The following is a 21,256-nucleotide window of genomic DNA, read 5'->3' as shown; positions in this document are numbered from 1 at the left end:
ATGCTTGTAGAGTTTTAATCGTGGAAATGTGTTTGCCATGACACGTTCTGGCGAATTATCGAACTTGGAGAGGTAGAACAGCTGCAATAGTTGTACCAGTCGTTATTTCACAATGCGCAATTATTCCTTCCATATCTCAAATTTTCAAACTCAAAATCCCAAATATTACCATACTTTTTTGCAGTTCCAGTCAATTTGTTGAATTATCAAAACGGCAAATTATTAAAGAAATAAGAAGATCGACAGATGTTAATGCTCTTGCACGATTAAAAATACTAAGGTTCATTCCCAGTACTTTTTCCGAGATCAAGTAACCTTATTAACCTGAAATTTCAACCAGGGTGGCCGAGTGGTTAAGGCGTTGGACTTAATTTCCAATGGACTATTGTCCGTATGGGTTCGAACACCACCTCTGGTATTAGCTAGGCTAACCTGTGTGTTAAGAAGATTAAGGGATGCTTGTAGAGTTTTAATCGTGGAAATGTGTTTGCCATGACAAGTGGTTGCGAAGTATCAAGCTTGGAGAGGTAGAACAGCTGCAATAGTTGTACCAGCCGTTATTTCACAATGCGCAATTATTCCTTCATGTCTCAAACTTTCAAACTCAAAATCACAGATATTACCATACTTTTTTGCAGTTCCAGTCAATCTGTTGAGTTATCAAAACGGCAAATTATTGAAAAGTCTGAAGGTCGTCAAATGGTAATGCTCCTGCGCGATTTAAAATAATAAGATTCATTGCCAGTACTTTTTCAAAGTTCAAGTAACCTTATTTCTTTTTCTTTTCTTTTCAACCAGGGTGGCCGAGTGGTTAAGGCGTTGGACTTAAGTTCCAATGGACTATTGTCCGCATGGGTTCGAACCCCGCCTCTGGTATTAGCTAGGCTAACCTGTGTGATAAGAAGATTGAGGGATGATTGGAAAGTTTTAACCGTAGATATGTGTTAACATGATACGTTGTGTTGAATTATCCCACAGGGCAAAATAGAATAGCCCCAGTAATTCTACCAGCCGTTACTTCACTATGCGCAATTATTCCTACCATGTCTCAAACTTTCAAACTCAAAATCACAGATATTACCATACTTGTTTGCAGTTCCATTCATTTTGTTGAGTTATCAAAAGGGCAAATTATTGAAAAATTTGAAGGTCGTCAAATGGTAGTGCTCTTGCGCGATTTAGAATACTGAGGTTCATTGCCAGTACGTTTTCCAAGTTCGAGCAACCTTGGTAACGTGAAATTACAACCAGGGTGGCCGAGTGGTTAAGGCGTTGGACTTAAGTTCCAATGGACGATTGTCCGCGTGGGTTCGAACCCCACCTGTGGTATTAGCTAGGCTAACCTGTGTGATAAGAAGATTGAGGGATGATTGTAGAGTTTTAATCGTGGAAATGTGTTTGCCATGACACGTTGTGGCGAAGTATCGAACTTGGAGAGGTAGAACAGCTGCAATAGTTGTACCAGCCGTTATTTCACAATGCGCAATTATTCCTTCATGTCTCAAACTTTCAAACTCACAATCACAGATATTACCATACTTTTTTGCAGTTCCAGTCAATCTGTTGAGTTATCAAAACGGCAAATTATTGAAAAGTCTGAAGGTCGTCAAATGGTAATGCTCTTGCGCGATTTAAAATAATAAGATTCATTGCCAGTACTTTTTCAAAGTTCAAGTAACCTTATTACCTTGAAATTTCAACCAGGGTGGCCGAGTGGTTAAGGCGTTGGACTTAAGTTCCAATGGACTATTGTCCGCATGGGTTCGAACACCGCCTCTGGTATTAGCTAGGCTAACCTGTGTGATAAGAAGATTGAGGGATGATTGGAGAGTTTTAACCGTGGATATGTGTTAACATGATACGTTGTGTTGAATTATCCCACAGGGCAAAATAGAATAGCCCCAGTAATTCTACCAGCCGTTACTTCACTATGCGCAATAATGCCTTCCATATCTGAAACTTTCAAACTCAAAATCCTAAATATTACCATCCCATTTTGCAGTTCCATTCCTTTTCTTGAGTTATCAAAAGGGCAAATTATTGAAAAATCTGAAGGTCGTCAAATGGTAATGCTCTTGGGCGATTTAGAATACTAAGGTTCATTTCCCGTACCCTTTTCAAGTTCAAGTAACCTTATTAACTTGAATTTTCAACCAGGGTGGCCGAGTGGTTAAGGCGTTGGACTTAAGTTCCAATGGACGATTGTCCGCGTGGGTTCGAACCCCACCTCTGGTACTAGCTAGGCTAACCTGTGTGATAAGAAGATTGAGGGATGCTTGTGGAGTTTTAATCGTGAAAATGTGTTTGCCATGACACGTTGTGGCGAAGTATTGAACTTGGAGAGGTAGAACAGCTGCAATAGTTGTACCAGCCGTTATTTCACAATGCGCAATTATTCCTTCCATGTCTCAAACTTTCAAACTCAAAATCACAGATATTACCATACTTGTTTGCAGTTCTATGCATTTTGTTGAGTTATCAAAAGGGCAAATTATTGAAAAATCTGAAGGTCGTCAAATGGTAGTGCTCTTGCGCGATTTAGAATACTGAGGTTCATTGCCAGTACGTTTTCCAAGTTCAAGCAACCTTGGTAACGTGAAATTTCAACCAGGGTGGCCGAGTGGTTAAGGCGTTGGACTTAAGTTCCAATGGACGATTGTCCGCGTGGGTTCGAACCCCACCTGTGGTATTAGCTAGGCTAACCTGTGTGATAAGAAGATTGAGTGATGATTGTAGAGTTTTAATCGTGGAAATGTGTTTGCTATGGCACGTTGTGGCGAAGTATCGAGCTTGGAGAGGTAGAACAGCTGCAATAGTTGTAACAGCCGTTATTTCACAATGCGCAATTATTCCTTCATGTCTCAAACTTTCAAACTCAAAATCACAGATATTACCATACCTTTTTGCAGTTCCAGTCAATCTGTTGAGTTATCAAAACGGCAAATTATTGAAAAGTTTGAAGGTTGTCAAATGGTAATGCTCTTGCGCGATTTAAAAAAATAAGATTCATTGCCAGTACTTTTTCAAAGTTCAAGTAACCTTATTAACTTGAAATTTCAACCAGGGTGGCCGAGTGGTTAAGGCGTTGGACTTAAGTTCCAATGGACTATTGTCCGCATGGGTTCGAACCCCGCCTCTGGTATTAGCTAGGCTAACCTGTGTGATAAGAAGATTGAGGGATGATTGGAGAGTTTTAACCGTGGAAATGTGTTAACATGATACGTTGTGTTGAATTATCGCACAGGGCAAAATAGAATAGCCCCAATAATTCTACCAGCCGTTACTTCACGATACGCAATAATGCCTTCCATATCTGAAACTTTAAACTCAAAATCCTAAATATTACCATCCCATTTTGCAGTTCCATTCATTTTGTTGAGTTATCAAAAGGGCAAATTATTGAAAAATCTGAAGGTCGTCAAATGGTAGTGCTCTTGCGCGATTTGGAATACTGAGGTTCATTGCCAGTACGTTTTCCAAGTTCAAGCAACCTTGGCAACGTGAAATTACAACCAGGGTGGCCGAGTGGTTAAGGCGTTGGACTTAAGTTCCAATGGACGATTGTGCGCGTGGGTTCGAACCCCACCTGTGGTATTAGCTAGGCTAACCTGTGTGATAAGAATATTGAGGGATGATTGTAGAGTTTTAATCGTGGAAATGTGTTTGCCATGGCACGTTGTGGCGAAGTATCGAACTTGGAGAGGTAGAACAGCTGCAATAGTTGTACCAGCCGTTATTTTACAATGCGCAATTATTCCTTCCATGTCTCAAATTTTCAAACTCAAAATCACAGATATTACCATACTTGTTTGCAGGTCCAGTCAATCTGTTGAGTTATCAAAACGCCAGACAATTGAAAAGTCTGAAGGTCGTCAAATGGTAATGCTCTTGCACGATTCCGGTATTAGCTAGGTTTATCTGGGTGATAAGATGATTGAAGGATGCTTGGAGAGTTTAAACGTGGAAATGTGTTTGCCATGACACGTTCTGGCGAAGTATCGAACCTGGAGAAATAGAACAGCTGCAATAGTTGTATCAGTCGTTATTTCACAATGCGCAATTATTCCTTCCATATCTCAAATTTTCAAACTCAAAATCCCAAATATTACCATACTTTTTTGCAGTTCCAGTCAATTTGTTGAATTATCAAAACGGCAAATTATTAAAGAAATAAGAAGATCGACAGATGTTAATGCTCTTTCACGATTAAAAATACTAAGGTTCATTTCCCGTACCCTTTTCAAGTTCAAGTAACCTTATTAACCTGAATTTTCAACCAGGGTGGCTGAGTGGTTAAGGCGTTGGACTTAAGTTCCAATGGACGATTGTCCACGTGGGTTCGAACCCCACCTCTGGTACTAGCTAGGCTAACCTGTGTGATAAGAAGATTGAGGGATGCTTGTAGAGTTTTAATCGAGGAAATGTGTTTGCCATGACACGTTGTGGCGAAGTATCGAACTTGGAGAGGTAGAACAGCTGCAATAGTTGTACCAGCCGTTATTTCACAATGCGCAATTATTCCTTCCATGTCTCAAACTTTCAAACTCAAAATCACAGATATTACCATACTTTTTTGCAGTTCCAGTCAATCTGTTGAGTAATCAAAACGGCAAATAATTGAAAAGTCTGAAGGTCGTCAAATGGTAATGCTCTTGCGCGATTGCGGTATTAGCTAGGTTATTCTGGGTGATAAGATGATTGAAGGATGCTTGGAGAATTTTAACGTGGAAATGTGTTTGCCATGACACGTTCTGGCGAAGTATCGAACCTGGAGAAATAGAACAGCTGCAATAGTTGTACCAGCCGTTATTTCACAATGCGCAATTATTCCTTCCATATCTCAAATTTTCAAACTCAAAATCCCAAATATTACCATACTTTTTTGCAGTTCCAATCAATTTGTTGAATTATCAAAACGGCAAATTATTAAAGAAATAAGAAGATCGACAGATGTTAATGCTCTTGCACGATTAAAAATACTAAGGTTCATTCCCAGTACTTTTTCCGAGATCAAGTAACCTTATTAACCTGAAATTTCAACCAGGGTGGCCGAGTGGTTAAGGCGTTGGACTTAAGTTCCAATGGACTATTGTCCGTATGGGTTCGAACACCACCTCTGGTATTAGCTAGGCTAACCTGTGTGTTAAGAAGATTAAGGGATGCTTGTAGAGTTTTAATCGTGGAAATGTGTTTGCCATGACACGTTGTGGCAAAGTATCGAGCTTGGAGAGGTAGAACAGCTGCAATAGTTGTACCAGCCGTTATTTCACAATGCGCAATTATTCCTTCATGTCTCAAACTTTCAAACTCAAAATCACAGATATTACCATACTTTTTTGCAGTTCCAGTCAATCTGTTGAGTAATCAAAACGGCAAATAATTGAAAAGTCTGAAGGTCGTCAATTGGTAATGCTCTTGCGCGATTCCGGTATTAGCTAGGTTAATCTGGGTGATAAGATGATTGAAGGATACTTGGAGAATTTAAACGTGGAAATGTGTTTGCCATGACACGTTCTGGCGAAGTATCGAACCTGGAGAAATAGAACAGCTGCAATAGTTGTACCAGCCGTTATTTCACAATGCGCAATTATTCCTTCCATGTCTCAAACTTTCAAACTCAAAATCACAGATATCTTTTTTGCAGTTCCAGTCAATCTGTTGAGTTATCAAAATGGCAAATTATTGAAAAGTCTGAAGGTCGTCAAATGGTAATGCTCTTGCGCGATTTAAAATAATAAGATTCATTGCCAGTACTTTTTCCAAGTTCAAGTAACCTTATTAACTTGAAATTTCAACCAGGGTGGCCGAGTGGTTAAAGCGTTGGACTTAAGTTCCAATGGACTATTGTCCGCATGGGTTCGAACCCCACCTCTGGTATTAGCTAGGCTAAACTGTGTTATAAGAAGATTGAGGGATGATTGGAGAGTTTTAACCGTGGAAATGTGTTAACATGATACGTTGTGTTGAATTATCCCACAGGGCAAAATAGAATAACCCCAGTAATTCTACCAGCCGTTACTTCACTATACGCAATAATGCCTTCCATATCTGAAACTTTCAAACTCAAAATCCCAAATATTACCATCCCATTTTGCAGTTCCATTCATTTTGTTGAGTTATCAAAAGGACAAATTATTGAAAAATCTGAAGGTCGTCAAATGGTAATGCTCTTGGGCGATTTAGAATACTAAGGTTCATTTCCCGTACCCTTTCCAAGTTCAAGTAACCTTATTAACCTGAATTTTCAACCAGGGTGGCCGAGTGGTTAAGGCGTTGGACTTAAGTTCCAATGGACGATTGTCCGCGTGGGTTCGAACCCCACCTCTGGTACTAGCTAGGCTAACCTGTGTGATAAGAAGATTGAGGGATGCTTGTAGAGTTTTAATCGTGGAAATGTGTTTGCCATGACACGTTGTGGCAAAGTATCGAACTTGGAGAGGTAGAACAGCTGCAATAGTTGTACCAGCCGTTATTTCACAATGCGCAATTATTCCTTCCATGTCTCAAACTTTCAAACTCAAAATCACAGATATCTTTTTTGCAGTTCCAGTCAATCTGTTGAGTTATCAAAATGGCAAATTATTGAAAAGTCTGAAGGTCGTCAAATGGTAATGCTCTTGGGCGATTTAGAATACTAAGGTTCATTTCCAGTACCCTTTCCAAGTTCAAGTAACCTTATTAACCTGAATTTTCAACCAGGGTGGCCGAGTGGTTAAGGCGTTGGACTTAAGTTCCAATGGACGTTTGTCCGCGTGGGTTCGAACCCCACCTCTGGTACTAGCTAGGCTAACCTGTGTGATAAGAAGATTGAGGGATGATTGGAGAGTTTTAACCGTGGAAATGTGTTAACATGATACGTTCTGTTGAATTATCCCACAGGGCAAAATAGAATAACCCCAGTAATTCTACCAGCCGTTACTTCACTATACGCAATAATGCCTTCCATATCTGAAACTTTCAAACTCAAAATCCCAAATATTACCATCCCATTTTGCAGTTCCATTCATTTTGTTGAGTTATCAAAAGGGCAAATTAGTGAAAAATCTGAAGGTCGTCAAATGGTAATGCTCTTGGGCGATTTAGAATACTAAGGTTCATTTCCCGTACCCTTTCCAAGTTCAAGTAACCTTATTAACCCGAATTTTCAAAGAGGGTGGCCGAGTGGTTAAGGCGTTGGACTTAAGTTCCCATGGACGTTTGTCCGCGTGGGTTCGAACCCCACCTCTGGTACTAGCTAGGCTAACCTGTGTGATAAGAAGATTGAGGGATGCTTGTAGAGTTTTAATCGTGGAAATGTGTTTGCCATGACACGTTGTGGCGAAGTATCGACTTTGGAGAGGTAGAACAGCTGCAATAGTTGTACCAGCCGTTATTTCACAATGCGCAATTATTCCTTCCATGTCTCAAACTTTCAAACTCAAAATCACAGATATCTTTTTTGCAGTTCCAGTCAATCTGTTGAGTTATCAAAATGGCAAATTATTGAAAAGTCTGAAGGTCGTCAAATGGTAATGCTCTTGGGCGATTTAGAATACTAAGGTTCATTTCCCGTACCCTTTCCAAGTTCAAGTAACCTTATTAACCTGAATTTTCAACCAGGGTGGCCGAGTGGTTAAGGCGTTGGACTTAAGTTCCAATGGACGTTTGTCCGCGTGGGTTCGAACCCCACCTCTGGTACTAGCTAGGCTAACCTGTGTGATAAGAAGATTGAGGGATGATTGGAGAGTTTTAACCGTGGAAATGTGTTAACATGATACGTTGTGTTGAATTATCCCACAGGGCAAAATAGAATAACCCCAGTAATTCTACCAGCCGTTACTTCACTATACGCAATAATGCCTTCCATATCTGAAACTTTCAAACTCAAAATCCCAAATATTACCATCCCATTTTGCAGTTCCATTCATTTTGTTGAGTTATCAAAAGGGCAAATTAGTGAAAAATCTGAAGGTCGTCAAATGGTAATGCTCTTGGGCGATTTAGAATACTAAGGTTCATTTCCCGTACCCTTTCCAAGTTCAAGTAACCTTATTAACCTGAATTTTCAACCAGGGTGGCCGAGTGGTTAAGGCGTTGGACTTAAGTTCCAATGGACGTTTGTCCGCGTGGGTTCGAACCCCACCTCTGGTACTAGCTAGGCTAACCTGTGTGATAAGAAGATTGAGGGATGCTTGTAGAGTTTTAATCGTGGAAATGTGTTTGCCATGACACGTTGTGGCGAAGTATCGACTTTGGAGAGGTAGAACAGCTGCAATAGTTGTACCAGCCGTTATTTCACAATGCGCAATTATTCCTTCCATGTGTCAAACTTTCAAACTCAAAATCACAGATATTACCATACTTGTTTGCAGTTCCAGTCAATCTGTTAAATTATCAAAACGGCAAATTATTGAAAAGTCTGAAGGTCGTCAAATGGTAATGCTCTTGGGCGATTTAAAATAATAAGATTCATTGCCAGTACTTTTTCCAAGTTCAAGTAACCTTATTAACTTGAAATTTCAACCAGGGTGGCCGAGTGGTTAAGGCGTTGGACTTAAGTTCCAATGGACTATTGTCCGCATGGGTTCGAACACCACCTCTGGTATTAGCTAGACTAACCTGTGTGATAAGAAGATTGAGGGATGCTTGGAGAGTTTTAACCGTGGAAATGTGTTAACATGATTCGTTGTGTTGAATTATCCCACAGGGCAAAATAGAATAGCCCCAGTAATTCTACCAGCCGTTATTTCACAATGCGCAATTATTCCTTCCATGTCTCAAACTTTCAAACTCAAAATCACAGATATTACCATACTTTTTTGCAGTTCCAGTCAATCTGTTGAGTTATCAAAATGGCAAATTATTGAAAAGTGTGAAGGTCGTCAAATGGTAATGCTCTTGGGCGATTTAGAATACTAAGGTTCATTTCCAGTACCCTTTCCAAGTTCAAGTAACCTTATTAACCTGAATTTTCAACCAGGGTGGCCGAGTGGTTAAGGCGTTGGACTTAAGTTCCAATGGACGTTTGGCCGCGTGGGTTCGAACCCCACCTCTGGTACTAGCTAGGCTAACCTGTGTGATAAGAAGATTGAGGGATGATTGGAGAGTTTTAACCGTGGAAATGTGTTAACATGATACGTTCTGTTGAATTATCCCACAGGGCAAAATAGAATAACCCCAGTAATTCTACCAGCCGTTACTTCACTATACGCAATAATGCCTTCCATATCTGAAACTTTCAAACTCAAAATCCCAAATATTACCATCCCATTTTGCAGTTCCATTCATTTTGTTGAGTTATCAAAAGGGCAAATTAGTGAAAAATCTGAAGGTCGTCAAATGGTAATGCTCTTGGGCGATTTAAAATACTAAGGTTCATTTCCCGTACCCTTTCCAAGTTCAAGTAACCTTATTAACCTGAATTTTCAAAGAGGGTGGCCGAGTGGTTAAGGCGTTGGACTTAAGTTCCAATGGACGTTTGTCCGCGTGGGTTCGAACCCCACCTCTGGTACTAGCTAGGCTAACCTGTGTGATAAGAAGATTGAGGGATGTTTGTAGAGTTTTAATCGTGGAAATGTGTTTGCCATGACACGTTGTGGCGAAGTATCGACTTTGGAGAGGTAGAACAGCTGCAATAGTTGTACCAGCCGTTATTTCACAATGCGCAATTATTCCTTCCATGTCTCAAACTTTCAAACTCAAAATCACAGATATCTTTTTTGCAGTTCCAGTCAATCTGTTGAGTTATCAAAATGGCAAATTATTGAAAAGTCTGAAGGTCGTCAAATGGTAATGCTCTTGGGCGATTTAGAATACTAAGGTTCATTTCCCGTACCCTTTCCAAGTTCAAGTAACCTTATTAACCTGAATTTTCAACCAGGGTGGCCGAGTGGTTAAGGCGTTGGACTTAAGTTCCAATGGACGTTTGTCCGCGTGGGTTCGAACCCCACCTCTGGTACTAGCTAGGCTAACCTGTGTGATAAGAAGATTGAGGGATGATTGGAGAGTTTTAACCGTGGAAATGTGTTAACATGATACGTTGTGTTGAATTATCCCACAGGGCAAAATAGAATAACCCCAGTAATTCTACCAGCCGTTACTTCACTATACGCAATAATGCCTTCCATATCTGAAACTTTCAAACTCAAAATCCCAAATATTACCATCCCATTTTGCAGTTCCATTCATTTTGTTGAGTTATCAAAAGGGCAAATTAGTGAAAAATCTGAAGGTCGTCAAATGGTAATGCTCTTGGGCGATTTAGAATACTAAGGTTCATTTCCCGTACCCTTTCCAAGTTCAAGTAACCTTATTAACCTGAATTTTCAACCAGGGTGGCCGAGTGGTTAAGGCGTTGGACTTAAGTTCCAATGGACGTTTGTCCGCGTGGGTTCGAACCCCACCTCTGGTACTAGCTAGGCTAACCTGTGTGATAAGAAGATTGAGGGATGCTTGTAGAGTTTTAATCGTGGAAATGTGTTTGCTATGGCACGTTGTGGCGAAGTATCGAACTTGGAGAGGTAGAACAGCTGCAATAGTTGTGCCAGCCGTTATTTCACAATGCGCAATTATTCCTTCCATATCTCAAATTTTCAAACATAAAATCCCAAATATTACCATAGTTTTTTACAGTTCCCGTCAATATGTTGAATTATCAAAACGGTAAATTATTAAAAAAATAAAAAGATCGACAGATGTTAATGCTCTTGCGCGATTTAAAATACTAAGGTTCATTGCCAGTACGTTTTCCAACTTCAAGTTACCTTGGTAACCTGAAATTTCAACCAGGGTGGCCGAGTGGTTAAGGCGTTGGACTTAAGTTCCAATGGACGATTGTGCGCGTGGGTTCGAACCCCACCTCTGGTATTAGCTAGGTTTATCTGGGTGATAAGATGATTGAAGGATGCATGGAGAATTTAAACGTGGAAATGTGTTTGCCATGACACGTTCTGGCGAAGTATCGAACCTGGAGAAATAGAACAGCTGCAATAGTTGTACCAGCCGTTATTTCACAATGCGCAATTATTCTTTCCATGTCTCAAACTTTCAAACTCAAAATCCCAGATATTAGCATCCCATCTTGCAGTTCCATTCATTTTGTTGAGTTATCAAAACGGCAAATTATTGAAAAGTCTGAAGGTCGTCAAATGGTAATGCTCTTGCGCGATTTAAAATACTAAGGTTCATTGCCAGTACTTTTTCCAAGTTCAAGTAACCTTATTAACCTGAAATTTCAACCAGGGTGGCCGAGTGGTTAAGGCGTTGGACTTAAGTTCCAATGGACGATTGTCCGCGTGGGTTCGAACCCCACCTCTGGTATTAGCTAGGTTTATCCTGGTGATAAGATGATTGAAGGATGCATTGAGAATTTAAACGTGGAAATGTGTTTGCCATGACACGTTCTGGCGAAGTATCGAACCTGGAGAAATAGAACAGCTGCAATAGTTGTACCAGCCGTTATTTCACAATGCGCAATTATTCTTTCCATGTCTCAAACTTTCAAACTCAAAATCACAGATATTGCCATACTTGTTTGCAGTTCCAGTCAATCTGTTGAGTTATCAAAACGGCAAATTATTAAAGAAATAAGAAGATCGGCAGATGTTAATGCTCTTCCGCGATTTAAAATACTAAGGTTCATTCCCAGTACTTTTTCCAAGATCAAGTAACCTTATTAACCTGAATATTCAACCAGGATGGCGAGTGGTTAACGCGTTGGACTTAAGCTCCAATGAACGTTTCTCCGAGTGGGTTCGAACCCCATCTCTGTTATTAGCTAGGTTAACGTTTTTGATAAGATGATTGAAGGATGCTTGGAAGGTTTTGCCGTGGAAATGCGTTAACATGATACGTTGTGGTGAAGTATCGCACATGGCGAAATGGAATAGCACCAATAATTCTACAAGCCTTTATTTCACGATGCGCAATTATGCCTTCCATATCTGAAACTTTCAAACTCAAAATCCCAAATATTACCATCCCATTTTGCAGTTTCATTCATTTTGTTGAGTTATCAAAAGGGCAAATTATTGAAAAATCTGAAGGTTGTCAAATGGTATGTTCTTGAGCGATTTTAAATACTAAGGTTCATTTCCTGTACCCTATCCAAACTCAAGTAACCTTATTAACCTGAAATTTCAACCAGAGTGGCCGAGTGGTTAAGGCGTTGGACTTAAGCTCCAATGGACGTTTGTCCGAGTGGGTTCGAACCCCCCCCCTCTGGTATTAGCTAGGTTAACGTTCTTGATAAGATGATTGAAGGATGCTTGAAAAATTTAAACGTGGAAATGTGTTTGCCATGACTCGTTGTGGCGAAGTATCGAACTTGGAGAGGCAGAATAGCTGCAATAGTTGTACCAGCCGAAATTTCGCAATGCGCAATTATTCCTTCCATATCTCAAATTTTCAAACTCAAAATCCCAAATATTACCATAGTTTTTTACAGTTCCCGTCAATATGTTGAATTATCAAAACGGCAAATTATTAAAAAAATAAAAAGATCGACAGATGTTAATGCTCTTGCGCGATTTAAAATACTAAGGTTCATTGCCAGTACGTTTTCCAACTTCAAGTTACCTTGGTAACCTGAAATTTCAACCAGGGTGGCCGAGTGGTTAAGGCGTTGGACTTAAGTTCCAATGGACGATTGTGCGCGTGGGTTCGAAATCCACCTCTGGTATTAGCTAGGTTTATCTGGGTGATAAGATGATTGAAGGATGCTTGGAGAATTTAAACGTGGAAATGTGTTTGCCATGAAACGTTGTGGCGAAGTATTGAACCTGGAGAAATAGAACAGCTGCAATAGTTGTACCAGCCGTTATTTCACAATGCGCAATTATTCCTTCCATATCTCAAATTTTCGAACTCAAAATCCCAAATATTACCATACTTTTTTGCAGTTCCAGTCAATTTGTTGAATTTTCAAAACGGCAAATTATTAAAGAAATAAGAAGATCGACAGGAGTTAATGCTCTTGCGCGATTTAAAATACTAAGGTTCATTGCCAGTACTTTTTCCAAGATCAAGTAACCTTATTAACCTGAAATATCAACCAGGGTGGCCGAGTGGTTAAGGCGTTGGACTTAAGTTCCAATGGACGATTGTCCGCGTGGGTTCGAACTTGGAGAGCTAGAATAGCCCAATTATTCTACCAGCCGTTATTTCACGATGCGCAATTACTCATTCCATGTCACCAAATTTCAAATTCAAAATCTCAAAGATTACATCCTTTTTTGCAGTTTCAGGCAATTTAATGAATTATCAAAGCTGCAAATTATTAAAGAAATAAGAAGGTCGACAGATGTCAATGCTCTTACACGATTTAGAATATTTAGGTTCATTGCCAGTACTTTTTCCAAGTTCAAGTAACCTTAATAACCTGAAATTTCAGCCAGGGTGGGCGAGTTGTTAGGCGTTGGACTTAAGTTCCAATGGATAATTGTCCGCGTGGGTTCGAACCCCACCTCTGGTATTAGCTGGGTTAAACTGTGTGATAAGATAATTGAAGGATGCTTGGAGAATTTAAACGTGGAAATGTGTTTGCCATGACACGTTGTGGCGAAGTATCGAACTTGGAGAGGTAGAATAGCTGCAATAGTTGTACCAGCCGTAATTTCGCAATGCGCGATTATTCCTTCCATATCTCAAACTTTCAAACTCAAAATCCAAAATATTACCATAGTTTTTTGCAGTTCCCATCAATATGTTGAATTATCAAAACGGCAAATTATTAAAAAAATAAGAAGATCGACAGATGTTAATGCTCTTGCGCGATTTAAAATACTAAGGTTCATTGCCAGTACTTTTTCCAAGATCAAGTAACCTTATTAACCTGAAATATCAACCAGGGTGGCCGAGTGGTTAAGGCGTTGGACTTAAGTTCCAATGGACGATTGTCCGCGTGGGTTCGAACCCCACCTCTGGTATTAGGTAGGTTTATCCTGGTTATAAGATGATTGAAGGATGCATGGAGAATTTAAACGTGGAAATGTGTTTGCCATGACACGTTCTGGCGAAGTATCAAACCTGGAGAAATAGAACAGCTGCAATAGTTGTACCAGCCGTTATTTCACAATGCGCAATTATTCTTTCCATGTCTCAAACTTTCAAACTCAAAATCACAGATATTACCATACTTGTTTGCAGTTCCAGTCAATCTGTTGAGTTATCAAAACGGCAAATTATTAAAGAAATAAGAAGATCGGCAGATGTTATTGCTCTTGCGCGATTTAAAATACTAAGGTTCATTCCCAGTACTTTTTCCAAGATCAAGTAACCTTATTAACCTGAATATTCAACCAGGATGGCGAGTGGTTAACGCGTTGGACTTAAGCTCCAATGAACGTTTCTCCGAGTGGGTTCGAACCCCATCTCTGTTATTAGCTAGGTTAACGTTTTTGATAAGATGATTGAAGGATGCTTGGAAGGTTTTGCCGTGGAAATGCGTTAACATGATACGTTGTGGTGAAGTATCGCACATGGCGAAATGGAATAGCACCAATAATTCTACAAGCCTTTATTTCACGATGCGCAATTATGCCTTCCATATCTGAAACTTTCAAACTCAAAATCCCAAATATTACCATCCCATTTTGCAGTTTCATTCATTTTGTTGAGTTATCAAAAGGGCAAATTATTGAAAAATCTGAAGGTTGTCAAATGGTATGTTCTTGAGCGATTTTAAATACTAAGGTTCATTTCCTGTACCCTATCCAAACTCAAGTAACCTTATTAACCTGAAATTTCAACCAGAGTGGCCGAGTGGTTAAGGCGTTGGACTTAAGCTCCAATGGACGTTTGTCCGAGTGGGTTCGAACCCCCCCTCTGGTATTAGCTAGGTTAACGTTCTTGATAAGATGATTGAAGGATGCTTGAAAAATTTAAACGTGGAAATGTGTTTGCCATGACTCGTTGTGGCGAAGTATCGAACTTGGAGAGGCAGAATAGCTGCAATAGTTGTACCAGCCGTAATTTCGCAATGCGCAATTATTCCTTCCATATCTCAAATTTTCAAACTCAAAATCCCAAATATTACCATAGTTTTTTACAGTTCCCGTCAATATGTTGAATTATCAAAACGGCAAATTATTAAAAAAATAAGAAGATCGACAGATGTTAATGCTCTTGCGCGATTTAAAATACTAAGGTTCATTGCCAGTACTTTTTCCAAGATCAAGTAACCTTATTAACCTGAAATATCAACCAGGGTGGCCGAGTGGTTAAGGCGTTGGACTTAAGTTCCAATGGACGATTGTCCGCGTGGGTTCGAACCCCACCTCTGGTATTAGCTAGGTTTATCCTGGTGATAAGATGATTGAAGGATGCATGGAGAATTTAAACGTGGAAATGTGTTTGCCATGACACGTTCTGGCGAAGTATCAAACCTGGAGAAATAGAACAGCTGCAATAGTTGTACCAGCCGTTATTTCACAATGCGCAATTATTCTTTCCATGTCTCAAACTTTCAAACTCAAAATCACAGATATTACCATACTTGTTTGCAGTTCCAGTCAATCTGTTGAGTTATCAAAACGGCAAATTATTAAAGAAATAAGAAGATCGGCAGATGTTATTGCTCTTGCGCGATTTAAAATACTAAGGTTCATTCCCAGTACTTTTTCCAAGATCAAGTAACCTTATTAACCTGAATATTCAACCAGGATGGCGAGTGGTTAACGCGTTGGACTTAAGCTCCAATGAACGTTTCTCCGAGTGGGTTCGAACCCCATCTCTGTTATTAGCTAGGTTAACGTTTTTGATAAGATGATTGAAGGATGCTTGGAAGGTTTTGCCGTGGAAATGCGTTAACATGATACGTTGTGGTGAAGTATCGCACATGGCGAAATGGAATAGCACCAATAATTCTACAAGCCTTTATTTCACGATGCGCAATTATGCCTTCCATATCTGAAACTTTCAAACTCAAAATCCCAAATATTACCATCCCATTTTGCAGTTTCATTCATTTTGTTGAGTTATCAAAAGGGCAAATTATTGAAAAATCTGAAGGTTGTCAAATGGTATGTTCTTGAGCGATTTTAAATACTAAGGTTCATTTCCTGTACCCTATCCAAACTCAAGTAACCTTATTAACCTGAAATTTCAACCAGAGTGGCCGAGTGGTTAAGGCGTTGGACTTAAGCTCCAATGGACGTTTGTCCGAGTGGGTTCGAACCCCCCCTCTGGTATTAGCTAGGTTAACGTTCTTGATAAGATGATTGAAGGATGCTTGAAAAATTTAAACGTGGAAATGTGTTTGCCATGACTCGTTGTGGCGAAGTATCGAACTTGGAGAGGCAGAATAGCTGCAATAGTTGTACCAGCCGTAATTTCGCAATGCGCAATTATTCCTTCCATATCTCAAATTTTCAAACTCAAAATCCCAAATATTACCATAGTTTTTTACAGTTCCCGTCAATATGTTGAATTATCAAAACGGCAAATTATTAAAAAAATAAGAAGATCGACAGATGTTAATGCTCTTGCGCGATTTAAAATACTAAGGTTCATTGCCAGTACGTTTTCCAACTTCAAGTTACCTTGGTAACCTGAAATTTCAACCAGGGTGGCCGAGTGGTTAAGGCGTTGGACTTAAGTTCCAATGGACGATTGTCCGCGTGGGTTCGAACCCCACCTCTGGTATTAGCTAGGTTTATCTGGGTGATAAGATGATTGAAGGATGCTTGGAGAATTTAAACGTGGAAATGTGTTTGCCATGAAACGTTGTGGCGAAGTATTGAACCTGGAGAAATAGAACAGCTGCAATAGTTGTACCAGCCGTTATTTCACAATGCGCAATTATTCCTTCCATATCTCAAATTTTCGAACTCAAAATCCCAAATATTACCATACTTTTTTGCAGTTCCAGTCAATTTGTTGAATTTTCAAAACGGCAAATTATTAAAGAAATAAGAAGATCGACAGGAGTTAATGCTCTTGCGCGATTTAAAAAACTAAGGTTCATTGCCAGTACTTTTTCCAAGATCAAGTAACCTTATTAACCTGAAATATCAACAAGGGTGGCCGAGTGGTTAAGGCGTTGGACTTAAGTTCCAATGGACGATTGTCCGCGTGGGTTCGAACTTGGAGAGCTAGAATAGCCCAATTATTCTACCAGCCGTTATTTCACGATGCGCAATTACTCATTCCATGTCACCAAATTTCAAATTCAAAATCTCAAAGATCACATCCCTTTTTGCAGTTCCAGGCAATTTGATGAATTATCAAAGCTGCAAATTATTAAAGAAATAAGAAGGTCGACAGATGTCAATGCTCTTACACAATTTAGAATATTTAGGTTCATTGCCAGTACTTTTTCCAAGTTCAAGTAACCTTATTAACCTGAAATATCAACCAGGGTGGCCGAGTGGTTAAGGCGTTGGACTTAAGTTCCAATGGACGATTGTCCGCGTGGGTTCGAACTTGGAGAGCTAGAATAGCCCAATTATTCTACCAGCCGTTATTTCACGATGCGCAATTACTCATTCCATGTCACCAAATTTCAAATTCAAAATCTCAAAGATCACATCCCTTTTTGCAGTTCCAGGCAATTTGATGAATTATCAAAGCTGCAAATTATTAAAGAAATAAGAAGGTCGACAGATGTCAATGCTCTTACACAATTTAGAATATTTAGGTTCATTGCCAGTACTTTTTCCAAGTTCAAGTAACCTTAATAACCTGAAATTTCAGCCAGGGTGGGCGAGTGGTTAGGCGTTGGACTTAAGTTCCAATGGATAATTGTCAGCGTGGGTTCGAACCCCACCTCTGGTATTAGCTGGGTTAAACTGTGTGATAAGATAATTGAAGGATGCTTGGAGAATTTAAACGTGGAAATGTTTTTGCCATGACACGTTGTGGCGAAGTATCGAACTTGTAAAGGTAGAATAGCTGCAATAGTTGTACCAGCCGTAATTTCGCAATGCGCGATTATTCCTTCCATATCTCAATTTTTCAAACTCAAAATCCCAAATATTACCATAGTTTTTTGCAGTTCCCGTCAATATGTTGAATTATCAAAACGGCAAATTATTAAAAAAATAAGAAGATCGACAGATGTTAATGCTCTTGCACGATTTAAAATACTAAGGTTCATAGCCAGTACGTTTTCCAACTTCAAGTTACCTTGGTAACCTGAAATTTCAACCAGGGTGGCCGAGTGGTTAAGGCGTTGGACTTAAGTTCCAATGGACGATTGTCCGCGTGGGTTGGAACCCCACCTCTGGTATTAGCTAGGTTTATCTGGGTGATAAGATGATTGAAGGATGCTCGGAGAATTTAAACGTGGAAATGTCTTAACATGATACGTTGTGGTGAAGTATCGCACATGGCGAAATGGAATAGCACCAATAATTCTACAAGCCTTTATTTCACGATGCGCAATTATGCCTTCCATATCTCAAAATTTCATACTCTATATCCCAAATAATACCATCCCTTTTTGCTGCCCCATTCATTTTGTTGAGCTATCAAAATAGAAAATTTATTGAAAAATCTGAAGGTCGTGAAATGGTAATGCTCTTAGGCGATTTAGAATACTAAGGTTCATTTCCTGTACCCTATCCAAATTCAAGTAACCTTATTAACCTGAATATTCAACAAGGGTGGCCGAGTGGTTAAGGCGTTGGACTTAAGCTCCAAAGATCGTTTCTCCGAGTGGGTTCGAACCCCATCTTTGTTATTAACTAGGTTAACGTTTTTGATAAGATGATTGAAGGATGCTTGGAGAATTTAAACGTGGAAATGGTGGTGATAAGAAGATTGAGGGATGCTTGGAGAGTTTTTAACCGTGGAAATGTGTTAACATGATACGTTGTGTTGAATTATCCCACAGGGCAAAATAGAATAGCCCCAATAATTCTACCAGCCGTTACTTCACGATACGCAATAATGCCTTCCATGTCTGAAACTTTCAAACTCAAATTCCCAAGTATTACCATCCCATTTTGCAGTTCCATTCATTTTGTTGAGTTATCAAGAGGTCAAATTATTGAAAATCCGAAGGTCGTCAAATGGTAGTGCTCTTGCGCGATTTAGAATACTAAGGTTCATTGCTAGTACGTTTTCCAACTTCAAGTTACCTTGGTAACCTGAAATTTCAACCAGGGTGGGCGAGTGGTTAAGGCGTTGGACTTAAGTTCCAATGGACGATTGTCTGCGTGGGTTCGAATCCCACCTCTGGTATTAGCTAGGTTTATCTGGGTGATAAGATGATTGAAGGATGCTTGGAGAATTTAAACGTGGAAATGTGCTTGCCATGACACGTTGTGGCGAAGTATCGAACTTGGAGAGCTAGAATAGCCCAATTATTCTACCAGCCGTTATTTCACGATGCGCAATTACTCATTCCATTTCACCAAATTTCAAATTCAAAATCTCAAAGATTTCATCCCTTTTTGCAGTTCCAGGCAATTTAATGAATTATCAAAGCTGCAAATTATTAAAGAAATAAGAAGGTCGACAGATGTCAATGCTCTTTCACGATTTAGAATATTTAGGTTCATTGCCAGTACTTTTTCCAAGTTCAAGTAACCTTAATAACCTGAAATTTCAGCCAGGGTGGGCGAGTGGTTAGGCGTTGGACTTAAGTACCAATGGATAATTGTCCGCGTGGGTTCGAACCACACCTCTGGTATTAGCTGGGTTAAACTGTGTGATAAGATAATTGAAGGATGCTTGGAGAATTTAAACGTGGAAATGTGTTTGCCATGACACGTTGTGGCGAAGTATCGAACTTGGAGAGGTAGAATAGCTGCAATAGTTGTACCAGCCGTAATTTCGCAATGCGCGATTATTCCTTCCATATCTCAAATTTTCAAACTCAAAATCCCAAAAATTACCATAGTTTTTTGCAGTTCCCATCAATATGTTGAATTATCAAAACGGCAAATTATTAAAAAAATAAGAAGATCGACAGATGTTAATGCTCTTGCGCGATTTAAAATACTAAGGTTCATTGCCAGTACTTTTTCCAAGATCAAGTAACCTTATTAACCTGAATTATCAACCAGGGTGGCCGAGTGGTTAAGGCGTTGGACTTAAGTTCCAATGGACGATTGTCCGCGTGGGTTCGAACCCCACCTCTGGTATTAGCTAGGCTAACATGTGTGATAAGAAGGTTGAGGGACGCTTGGAGAGTTTTAACCGTGGAAATGTGTTAACATGATACGTTGTGGTGAAGTATCGCACATGGCGAAATGGAATAGCACCAATAATTCTACAAGCCTTTATTTCACGATGCGCAATTATGCCTTCCATATCTCAAAATTTCATACTCTAAATCCCAAATATTACCATCCCTTTTTGCAGCCCCATTCATTTTGTTGAGCTATCAAAATAGAAAATTTATTGAAAAATCTGAAGGTCGTGAAATGGTAATGCTCTTAGGCGATTTAGAATACAAAGGTTCATTTCCTGTACCCTATCCAAGTTCAAGTAACCTTATTAACCTGAATATTCAACAAGGGTGGCCGAGTGATTAAGGCGTTGGACTTCAGCTCCAATGATCGTTTCTCCGAGTGGGTTGGAACCCTATCTTTGTTATTAGCTAGCTTAACGTTTTTGATAAGATGATTGAAGGATGCTTGGAGAATTTACACGTGGAAATGGTGGTGATAAGAAGATTGAGGGATGCTTGGAGAGTTTTAACCGTGGAATTGCGTTAACATGATACGTTGCGGTGAAATATCGCACATGGCGAAATGGAATAGCACCAATAATTCTACAAGCCGTTATTTCACGATGCGCAATTATGGCTTCTCTATCTCAAACTTTCAAGCTCAAAATCCCAGATATTACCATCCCATCTTGCAGTTCCATTAATTTTGTTGAGTTATCAAAACGGCAAATTATTGAAAAGTCTGAAGGTCGTCAAATGGTAATGCTCTTGCGCGATTTAAAATACTAAGGTTCATTGTCAGTACTCTTCCCAAGTTAAAGTAATCTTATTAACCGGAAATTTCAACCAGGGTGGCCGAGTGGTTAAGGCGTTGGACTTAAGTTCCAATGGACGATTGTCCGCGTGGGTTCGAACCCCACCTCTGATATTAGCTAGGCTAACTTCTGTGATAACAAGATTGAGGGATGCTTGTAGAGTTTTTAACCGTGGAAATGTGTTAACATGATACGTTGTGTTGAATTATCCCACAGGGCAAAATAGAATAGCCCCAATAATTCTACCAGCCGTTACTTCACGATACGCAATAATGCCTTCCATATCTGAAACTTTCAAACTCAAATTCCCAAGTATTACCATCCCATTTTGCAGTTCCATTCATTT

General features: G+C 39.6%; 28 non-coding genes across 28 annotated transcripts; all 28 read left to right on the top strand.

Annotated features, from left to right (window-relative positions):
- The first annotated feature begins 793 nt into the window (after positions 1–793).
- On the top strand, positions 794–876 carry Trnal-uaa (transfer RNA leucine (anticodon UAA)). Its single transcript has one exon. It is a non-coding gene; the product is annotated as a tRNA-Leu (tRNA).
- Positions 877–1,246: 370 nt separating this feature from the next.
- On the top strand, positions 1,247–1,329 carry Trnal-uaa (transfer RNA leucine (anticodon UAA)). Its single transcript has one exon. It is a non-coding gene; the product is annotated as a tRNA-Leu (tRNA).
- An 823-nt stretch (positions 1,330–2,152) lies between these two features.
- On the top strand, positions 2,153–2,235 carry Trnal-uaa (transfer RNA leucine (anticodon UAA)). The gene has a single exon. It is a non-coding gene; the product is annotated as a tRNA-Leu (tRNA).
- A 371-nt stretch (positions 2,236–2,606) lies between these two features.
- Trnal-uaa (transfer RNA leucine (anticodon UAA)) lies at positions 2,607–2,689 on the top strand. The gene has a single exon. It is a non-coding gene; the product is annotated as a tRNA-Leu (tRNA).
- Positions 2,690–3,059: 370 nt separating this feature from the next.
- Trnal-uaa (transfer RNA leucine (anticodon UAA)) lies at positions 3,060–3,142 on the top strand. The gene has a single exon. It is a non-coding gene; the product is annotated as a tRNA-Leu (tRNA).
- Positions 3,143–3,511: 369 nt separating this feature from the next.
- Positions 3,512–3,594, top strand: Trnal-uaa (transfer RNA leucine (anticodon UAA)). The gene has a single exon. It is a non-coding gene; the product is annotated as a tRNA-Leu (tRNA).
- Positions 3,595–4,275: 681 nt separating this feature from the next.
- Trnal-uaa (transfer RNA leucine (anticodon UAA)) lies at positions 4,276–4,358 on the top strand. Its single transcript has one exon. It is a non-coding gene; the product is annotated as a tRNA-Leu (tRNA).
- Positions 4,359–5,794: 1,436 nt separating this feature from the next.
- Positions 5,795–5,877, top strand: Trnal-uaa (transfer RNA leucine (anticodon UAA)). Its single transcript has one exon. It is a non-coding gene; the product is annotated as a tRNA-Leu (tRNA).
- Positions 5,878–6,247: 370 nt separating this feature from the next.
- Positions 6,248–6,330, top strand: Trnal-uaa (transfer RNA leucine (anticodon UAA)). Its single transcript has one exon. It is a non-coding gene; the product is annotated as a tRNA-Leu (tRNA).
- Positions 6,331–6,694: 364 nt separating this feature from the next.
- Positions 6,695–6,777, top strand: Trnal-uaa (transfer RNA leucine (anticodon UAA)). Its single transcript has one exon. It is a non-coding gene; the product is annotated as a tRNA-Leu (tRNA).
- Positions 6,778–7,594: 817 nt separating this feature from the next.
- Positions 7,595–7,677, top strand: Trnal-uaa (transfer RNA leucine (anticodon UAA)). The gene has a single exon. It is a non-coding gene; the product is annotated as a tRNA-Leu (tRNA).
- Positions 7,678–8,047: 370 nt separating this feature from the next.
- Trnal-uaa (transfer RNA leucine (anticodon UAA)) lies at positions 8,048–8,130 on the top strand. Its single transcript has one exon. It is a non-coding gene; the product is annotated as a tRNA-Leu (tRNA).
- A 371-nt stretch (positions 8,131–8,501) lies between these two features.
- Positions 8,502–8,584, top strand: Trnal-uaa (transfer RNA leucine (anticodon UAA)). The gene has a single exon. It is a non-coding gene; the product is annotated as a tRNA-Leu (tRNA).
- Positions 8,585–8,954: 370 nt separating this feature from the next.
- Trnal-uaa (transfer RNA leucine (anticodon UAA)) lies at positions 8,955–9,037 on the top strand. Its single transcript has one exon. It is a non-coding gene; the product is annotated as a tRNA-Leu (tRNA).
- A 370-nt stretch (positions 9,038–9,407) lies between these two features.
- Positions 9,408–9,490, top strand: Trnal-uaa (transfer RNA leucine (anticodon UAA)). The gene has a single exon. It is a non-coding gene; the product is annotated as a tRNA-Leu (tRNA).
- A 364-nt stretch (positions 9,491–9,854) lies between these two features.
- Trnal-uaa (transfer RNA leucine (anticodon UAA)) lies at positions 9,855–9,937 on the top strand. The gene has a single exon. It is a non-coding gene; the product is annotated as a tRNA-Leu (tRNA).
- Positions 9,938–10,307: 370 nt separating this feature from the next.
- On the top strand, positions 10,308–10,390 carry Trnal-uaa (transfer RNA leucine (anticodon UAA)). Its single transcript has one exon. It is a non-coding gene; the product is annotated as a tRNA-Leu (tRNA).
- A 372-nt stretch (positions 10,391–10,762) lies between these two features.
- Trnal-uaa (transfer RNA leucine (anticodon UAA)) lies at positions 10,763–10,845 on the top strand. Its single transcript has one exon. It is a non-coding gene; the product is annotated as a tRNA-Leu (tRNA).
- A 370-nt stretch (positions 10,846–11,215) lies between these two features.
- On the top strand, positions 11,216–11,298 carry Trnal-uaa (transfer RNA leucine (anticodon UAA)). Its single transcript has one exon. It is a non-coding gene; the product is annotated as a tRNA-Leu (tRNA).
- Positions 11,299–13,821: 2,523 nt separating this feature from the next.
- Positions 13,822–13,904, top strand: Trnal-uaa (transfer RNA leucine (anticodon UAA)). The gene has a single exon. It is a non-coding gene; the product is annotated as a tRNA-Leu (tRNA).
- An 821-nt stretch (positions 13,905–14,725) lies between these two features.
- Positions 14,726–14,808, top strand: Trnal-uaa (transfer RNA leucine (anticodon UAA)). The gene has a single exon. It is a non-coding gene; the product is annotated as a tRNA-Leu (tRNA).
- Positions 14,809–15,179: 371 nt separating this feature from the next.
- Trnal-uaa (transfer RNA leucine (anticodon UAA)) lies at positions 15,180–15,262 on the top strand. The gene has a single exon. It is a non-coding gene; the product is annotated as a tRNA-Leu (tRNA).
- An 821-nt stretch (positions 15,263–16,083) lies between these two features.
- Trnal-uaa (transfer RNA leucine (anticodon UAA)) lies at positions 16,084–16,166 on the top strand. Its single transcript has one exon. It is a non-coding gene; the product is annotated as a tRNA-Leu (tRNA).
- A 371-nt stretch (positions 16,167–16,537) lies between these two features.
- On the top strand, positions 16,538–16,620 carry Trnal-uaa (transfer RNA leucine (anticodon UAA)). The gene has a single exon. It is a non-coding gene; the product is annotated as a tRNA-Leu (tRNA).
- Positions 16,621–18,122: 1,502 nt separating this feature from the next.
- On the top strand, positions 18,123–18,205 carry Trnal-uaa (transfer RNA leucine (anticodon UAA)). The gene has a single exon. It is a non-coding gene; the product is annotated as a tRNA-Leu (tRNA).
- An 873-nt stretch (positions 18,206–19,078) lies between these two features.
- Trnal-uaa (transfer RNA leucine (anticodon UAA)) lies at positions 19,079–19,161 on the top strand. Its single transcript has one exon. It is a non-coding gene; the product is annotated as a tRNA-Leu (tRNA).
- An 822-nt stretch (positions 19,162–19,983) lies between these two features.
- Positions 19,984–20,066, top strand: Trnal-uaa (transfer RNA leucine (anticodon UAA)). Its single transcript has one exon. It is a non-coding gene; the product is annotated as a tRNA-Leu (tRNA).
- Positions 20,067–20,940: 874 nt separating this feature from the next.
- Positions 20,941–21,023, top strand: Trnal-uaa (transfer RNA leucine (anticodon UAA)). Its single transcript has one exon. It is a non-coding gene; the product is annotated as a tRNA-Leu (tRNA).
- The last annotated feature ends 233 nt before the right edge of the window (positions 21,024–21,256 follow it).

The sequence above is a fragment of the Hydractinia symbiolongicarpus genome, chromosome 2, assembly GCF_029227915.1.
Source record: "Hydractinia symbiolongicarpus strain clone_291-10 chromosome 2, HSymV2.1, whole genome shotgun sequence".
Taxonomy (NCBI): Eukaryota; Metazoa; Cnidaria; class Hydrozoa; order Anthoathecata; family Hydractiniidae; genus Hydractinia; species Hydractinia symbiolongicarpus.
This window is presented reverse-complemented; position numbering and strand designations above follow the sequence as displayed.